Below are 8,119 nucleotides of genomic sequence, written 5' to 3' on the forward strand. Positions count from 1 at the left end.
AGATCTGTGTGTAGTGTGTGATGATGTGTGTATGGCTGTGTTCATGTTCATAGTAGTAGACTCGGGGCAACAGTAGGACATCTGCTTTAACACACACGCAGGCACGTACGCGCGCGCACACACACACACACACGCAGCGGCTCCACCCCTCAATCAGAGCAGCATATATTACTTATAAACTGGATTTACATACCAAATTATACATTTTAACTAACGGTGTAAGTATCATGGGTTATGTTATGTGGTTGTAGTGTGTTTTATTGTTCAAACAACAGTAAAATAGTTCCTGATATCGCTCTGTGAACTATTCCAATCTGGTCTGTTTTTATCGCAAAAAACACTGGGATTTACCGAGCCAATCACATCGCAGCAGGCAGTTTTACTCAGCCAATCACAACAAAGGCATCCTGGCTTTGTTAACTATACTGTTTATCATATAAAGGTATTATATTGCAGATGCTTATCAGCTATATATGCATATACACTGATGTGAATTAATTCTTCTGAACTGATTGATGAATATGGAAATCTAAAAATAAAAAAGAAAGAAAAACCCAGCCAACCTATTTGCATATAATGTACTTTCTCCACATTAGCGCATTTGTTTATAGGAAAAGTTATAGCAAGGGCAGTCAAAGCGTCCTTTCTAAACGCTACAGTCAGTGGTGATGTGTATGTCATTGGTGTCCCAAGTAAATCTCCATGTGGTGTCTCTCTGGGTAATTTTCCCCAAACACTGATTCATCTTCATTACGGCGCATGTGTCATAAGCCGCCACTTGAGCAGAGTCGTGTTTCTCCAACAGCGAAGAAAATAGTCAAGTCGCAGAGCCACCAGATAAATGTAAATAAACGCGGACATGAACCTGTAACTAGAATCATCTTTTAACATCATACGTCGAGGACAAAGCCACCCAAAGACTTTCAAATCTCCAATTTTTGTTTATTTATTAATTTATTTTTAAATAATAACATGAAATAGCACACGGTTCTTTCTTCAGCTTGATATCCGTTTGGAAAAATCGCGTCTATCTCAGGCTTAACGAAGCTGATGCCACATGTAACCTTTTATTAAAACCTGAAATGTTTTAATAAAAGAATTCAAAAGGCGAAGGCAAGAAACAAATGTTAGCTACATTTAATGTTATCTAATGTCTGAAATAAGTTTCAATCGCTTTCATTAAAGACATAAATTGCAGTCAAACCAGGAAATCCTGAAGAAGTTTCTTATCTTAGCGCTGACACTGGAGACTTCTTCCATGCAGAAGACTTCACCAGTCCATTATTTGCACATTTTCTTTGTTAAAGTCCCTCTGAACAAGCTGTGTTTAAAACAGCTCTTAATTGGCTTTCAGTTTAATACGTGGCATTTCTCAGTGTAGTACCAGGTACTTGAGAGAGCATTTAAGGAGCAACTAAACATAAAATGGTCCAGGAAATTGTGTCTCGTGAAAAGAGCACTGGAAAAGGTTGTAGTTCGCGTTCTCTAAACAAACTGCATTCATGTGAATGTAATTTCCTCACAATTTCCCAATGGCCTATATTGTAAATGGCGGTGTTTTTTAGTTTGTACGCTTGCAAGGTTGTTTACCAAAAGCAGCATGTTTTTTCTGCCAGTAAAAATCGTTCAATGTGTACATTGTAACGTCATTGAACAGTCAACTGCAGTCTTTACTCTGAGAGGAAAGGAGGAATAATAACCCAAGGCCGTTCCAAGCAAGTTCCTTTATGAGCCCATAACTGTTGAGCGTGTTTGTGCGTAATATGCTTTAAAAAGATTTTTTTAAATGAATGCACATGCTTTTCTAATGGATATTCAGAGCTTCTACAATAACACAAATCACCTAGCAACAGCTAGTGCTAGTCGTGTTAATAAATTTAAGTAATAATACAAGCTCCTAGCATGGTTTTAATTTTTCCTATGAAAGTTTGCCAGCGTTCCAGGAATGAAATGACCTTGAGGGTTTGCTGATTCATTTTAAAGAGCTTAAATGCAGAGTATGGACAGCTTGGGTGTAATTAAGATTCTAAAGTCTTTACTCAAGCCCGTGAGTTAATGAACGGCATGTTGGCTTGCTTCAGAATGGCTATGCTGGCTGAATCCATAATCACAATTCAAAATTGTCCAGTTACTCAGTTACATTTTGACGTGGAGAGCGTTAGAGAGCGTAACAGCAGCTTTGCTGTAAATATATCTGATGGTGGTGGTTGTTGTTTTTTTCTAGCATCTCTAAAGAATGATCATCAAACTAGATTCTGTGTTTTTTGTGCGTAAGTAAACTTTGAGTTAAATTAGAGTAACATTTCCAAGGCTGGAGAATGCCAATCCCTCTGTGAAACATGGTGGTGGTAGCACTATGTCGTGGGCATGCGTTTCATCAGCAGGAACTACTCCAGTCTGGTCTGGGTTTGGAGACCCTATCTCTCGCTGTAAAGAAGAACCCTGAAGATAATGGCAGGTAACTCTCTTCTTCTTGTTTCTTATCCTCTCCATCACCCTCATCATCATCAAACATCAGCTCATCTAAGGTCTTTTCTCTTTATGGTTTTCACCATAGTACTCGGTGATTGTCCTGATTGCAATAGCAGTCACCAAAAAAAAAAACCCAACATGGAAGTTACCTCCTCTTATAGCAGCTGTAAACAGTAGTTCTCTCATCAGTCTCTCTTGAAGGGAAAAAGGCAGAAAAAAAAACAAAAATACAAAAACGTACTATAGCTTGTGATGTGTATGGAAAAATCGGAATAAACTTACCAACTGTTACAAAGCGGTGACACTGGAGACTCCTTCCATTAATGTTAAAAAAAAATCTGAAAAAAAACTGATAACCTTAGAGAAAAATCAGTGTGAAGGTTAATTATTAGCCTTAGATTATGTGAAGGATCCATCATACAAGTTGATGACATATTAATATAAACATGTGAATGCATGCATGTGAATTACTGGTGTCTTCTGTACACCTCCTGACCAATCAGGAGCCAGAATTCAACAGCGCTGCGGTATAAAGCGTTTTCCTACACAATAGCCAAGATTAGTGCTGGGATATGATGGTGTAGTGCACCACAGTGCCAGGAAAGTCGTTTGAAACACAGACAGAAGAAGAAGGACACTGAAGGAGCGTTTTGGTAAGGGTTTAGGATCAAGGTACAACACTGGGATGATTTATTATTTTTTTTAAATAGGTGCAAAGTGGAGAAAGAGAGTACGAGAGAGAGAGAGTGCGAGAGAGAGAGAACTGTGCGCTGTTTGATTGAGATGTGAGGATGAGTGCAGTGTGCTCGAGTTACTACACCGCGGAGAAGGAGCTGGTGAGAGCGTTCACCTGTCCGAAAGCCGACGGCGACGAGCGCGCGCAGTTCTGCTGCGGCTTCAACGATATTAAATACTGCTGTGATGATCCCAACAGCTTCTTTCCCTACGAGTACGGATACATGTGGTGGCTCAGGTAAGGAGCTGCTCATGTACAACTACACTGCAAAAAAAAAAAACCCAAAAAAAACCACTGCCTATAAATAATTACTTCAATCTAATAACTTTTTTTTCTTTTCAGAAATCAAGAAAATTAAGATAAAATCCTCTGGCTCCAATACATACTAGTGACAGAATAGTGCTGTACATATTGAAATAACCTGTCAAATCTTTTAAAATGATTCTGTAGTGGTATATATATATTAGTTAAAGGTGTAACGTGAAAAGGTTTGAGGATTTTTTTTGTTGTTGTTGTAATTATGTGCCATAATTAGTTTGCAGATTGATGCTTTAAAAGTACACAGCGTGCAGTAAAGAAGAACCGTAGCCTTGATGGTACATTTTAGTACCCTTTTCTTCTAAGCTATAACACAAGACTAACACTCAATGTGAAAACAGTAAGACCTACAATGACATACAATGTGTTTATTTGTTTGTTTATTTATTGCAAAATCATCATAGCTATAAATCCAGGGTATCAAAATGATGCTTGCTTGAAAGATGAACAGCGTCTAGAATTAAATATACTTGAGATCTTATAATAATAATAATAATAATAATAATAATAATGCTATAAATGGGCACAATTGTAATTTCTGTATTTGCTTTTTTTTCTTTCTTTCTTTTTTTTTTAAATAAACCTTAGCATTAATTTTCATTAAAGTTCAATATTTTGCTGCTTGCCCACTCAGAGACCTGCAATTTCTCTGTCCAACCTTGGACAAGCTGGATTTACACTGTAAGAGCTTGGTGTCAAAGGCAAAATTTGCACATGTTTAAAGAGTTGTTTGGTCGTGACACATAACATGTCTCGTTCGATCTTGTACAGCGTGACATTGTAATCTCAAATGACGACTGGAATCACACAGTATAAAACCGGCTTTAAGAAAACAAGAACATGAAATTTAAATAAAACACCAAACCTGCAAAATACTTGATCCTGAAGAAAACGGTAAATACTTTACAATCTAAACCTGCGATGTAATTAACGTTAGCTATAACGATGTTCAGTAACAGTGATTCCAGTGATACTGCCCTCTGTTGGTTTGTTGTAGGATTGTCAGTAGTCCTGGTGACTATTCGTGTAGTTTTGTGTCCTGCTTCGTTGAGAAAGCGACTTAAACATTTATTGGCAGTTCAGCTGTCCGACTTCTTCTTCATCATCTAATGAATGAACCTTCAATTCTCTGTCCATTTATTTGCCCTTTTTTCCGCCTCCGCAGTATTGGTGCTCTCATAGGTCTGTCCGTGGCTGCGGTTGTACTATTGGCGTTCCTCGTCACTGTGTGTGTTCTCTGCATCCTCTTCATCAACACGAAACCCAGTTGGCTGGACAGCGGCCTTCCTCTCAACGAGCCGGGTCAGTGAGCAATGCGCCGAAACCCATATCATGTGTAAAATGCTATACGATAACGTGAAATCCCAGTACAGAATGATTCTAATGTACATACATCATATTCTTTTATTTAAAATTATATATATATATATATATATATATATATTGAAATATTGAACTATATATGTGTGTGTGTGTGTGTGTGTGTGTGTGTGTGTGTGTGTGTGTGTGTGTGTGTGTGTGTGTGTGTGTGTGTGTGTGTGTGTGTGTGTGTGTGTGTGTGTGTGTGTGTGTGTGTGTGTGTGTGTGTGTGTGTGTGTGTGTGTGTGTAGGGCGCACGGTGGCTTAGTGGTTAGCTCGTTCGCCTGTTCGCCTCACGCCGGCAGGGTCGGGGTTCGATTCCTGCGGCTTTGTGTGTGCGGAGTTTGCATGTTCTCCCCGTGCTGCGGGGGTTTCCTCCGGATACTCCGATTTCCTCCCCCAGTCCAAAGACATGCATGGTAGGCTGATTGGCGTGTCTAAAGTGTCCGTAGTGTATGAATGGGTATGTGAATGTGTGTGTGAATGTGTGCCATGCGATGGACTGGCACCCTGTCCAGGGTGTACCCCGCCTTGTGCCCGAAGCTCCCTGGGATAGGCTCCAGGTTCCCCCGCGACCCTGAAAAGTAAGTGGTTGAAGATGGATGGATGGATGGATATATATGTGTGTGTGTGTGTGTATAAGATCTCTGAGAAAGTTAAGAAAATGGCTTGAGTGATGTAATACATCATGTTGGTTGCTAGCTCGAGTCAGAGCTGATGTAAGCAGTTCACTGACTTCCCCTTGAGCCTGTATCTGACGTATTATTTGTGTTACTTCTCTCATGTGACGCAGGCCGTGAGTTGAGTCCTGCTCCCAGCCATTCCACTGGACCTCAGGGTTTCTGCAAACATTTCCCAAATAGCAAACTGCACTGTGCCAAGCAGCGGGCAGAGCCTGAGTGTCTGTTTCAGCCCTGCTTCAGGGTCACCATGGCCAGAGTGAATGCTGAAGGGCCTTCGTAGGAGCGTAGAGTCCACTGGCAGGTGCTTTTACTCAGTCAGAGTCAGAATCCATGTCAAGCCTCAAGCTGATCAGTCAACGGTTAAGGGCTCAGTAGTGGCTCTCTGGCGCTCCTGGGATTTTCACTCGATGCCTTCTGGTTATTAGCTTCCGGTATCCAGGTATTGAAACATCGCCCCTGGTGGTTAGGAAGGTGAAACAGAAATCTGGGTTTTATTATGAAATGAATGTTGTGAGAAAAGAGCTCGGAATTATGAATCAGCTAAAGTCTCACGTCAAATATCTGTTTTACTTGTTCAATTCTTTCCTTGTGTATCAGATGATACCCGACGGTGAGCAGACTCTGAAGTCCTGACTGACCTCACCTGTCTGATCAGATCTTCTGAACTATTGTGGTCTAACATCATTATTCTTGTTTTCTTCTGAATTAATGGCTCATGCCGTGTCTCTTGGTTTCAGTTGCACCATAATTAATCTGATTCTCACCTAATTAGGCAAATATTATCTAGAGGCCATGAAGGAGAAAAGATATTTAACAAATTCTGTGATAGGCCAAACTAGACAGCTACTACACTACAATAAATATTTAAGCCATTAAATCATACCTTGTGAACAAATGGAATAACAAAATTAGGACAAATCAATATAATCTAATTTAACAACTGGGGTTGGGGGGGGGGTTGGGGAGGGTCACTGTGACCTATAAATAACTATTTCTTCACACATTCTTGTCTTGTACTTTTGATTGAACAGTTAGACTAGTTTCTCGGCGGATTTTTAAGGATGACATCTTCAAATATTGTGAAAGTTGTGCTTTCAGTAGTTTTATTTTCATGGGTTTTATCATTCTTTATTTTATTATTTTATATTTATGTATTGAACTATATGCTATATTAGAAGTAGTAGAAGTATGTTTGATTTTCGAAATGCAGTTATTATAGTTATTATAGTTAGGCTACATTGTAATATCATATTTTTAAGCATATCATTTCTTTTTTTTGTTGGTGTATTTCACGTATTTAACTACATTTAAAAGACACAAGGGTATTAACGCATGACTGTCAAATCAAAAGACATTTATATAGTTATTGATTATACTTGACTTTGTGTTGTGTTAATGTCATAGGATTAAATTATTTTTAAATACTTTTTTTTAATGTTGTTCTTTTTACTTTACCATTCAAATAATTGGTTAAAATAATAATAATAATTTCATTAAAAAAATTATTGTAATATTTATTGTAATCTTTCTGGAACAAACTGATTTAATAAACATAAACAAAATCTCCATATTGTTGTCTATTCAGTATATGAATTCTTCATGTCAGTTTTGTTTTTCCATGTTAGAAACTTGAAAAGATCCTATCCATTACTATTCTCTGTGTGTTCTTATGGCAGTATTTATTCTTTAAAACCCAGTAGATGTCTTTAATCCCATTGGATTATGTTGTTTCTGGTGGATATATTTTTATTTAATTGTACGCCAAAATGTAAGCTTGTCCTTGTTGTTCAGGAAGTGTGTTATGGTGGATCTGGAGCTTATCCAGATCCTATCCTTTTTTTCACGGAGGAGTTTTACGTGAGGTGAAGGAACGGAGCTGGATTGTGGTGCAGCCCATTGCTTATTGTTCTCTGTATAACTGTTGTTCCTGCTGCTTTCAGGTCGTCCTGCAACTCTTTTCCAGAGACTTATCATTCTTCTCATTAGTCTGAGATCACATTGCTACTTGTTGCATGAAATCTTCCCAAACAATGGCAACATGTTTTATAATGATCTTTTATCATTTGGACTTCATTATACCATGGTAGACAGTTAAAACCACACAAGCAACTCCAAAGCATCTACGACCCACCACCATATTTGAAATGTGCTCAGTTCCTGGAAACTTTCCAACAGTTCCAAGCTTTTGAAAACTTTTGGTTGAGGCTGTGATTGTGTGTAATGATATCTGTAACTGCTTTTCGTTTCCTTTTTAACTTTATCATCTATCTCTTGTATTATCAGCTGTTTGATTTTCCTCGCGACGATGAACGACCAAGGGATTTTACGTGTGCGCAACCTCGTATTCATACTCCAAGAGAACAAACCAAGAAATAGTCCAAACAACCATAAATGATAGTTTTGCTCTAATTCATATATGGCATATATGGTTTATTAGTTGGTTTTTGGTTATATGAACAAGTCTAAAACTTGAAAATGGAAAAAGGAAAACTGGACTCTAGGCCCTATTTAGTATTTGCTGAGAAAAAAAAGGACAAAATTTGAAGATCAA

This window comes from Ictalurus furcatus, chromosome 7 (assembly GCF_023375685.1).
Source record: "Ictalurus furcatus strain D&B chromosome 7, Billie_1.0, whole genome shotgun sequence".
Lineage (NCBI taxonomy): Eukaryota > Metazoa > Chordata > Actinopteri > Siluriformes > Ictaluridae > Ictalurus > Ictalurus furcatus.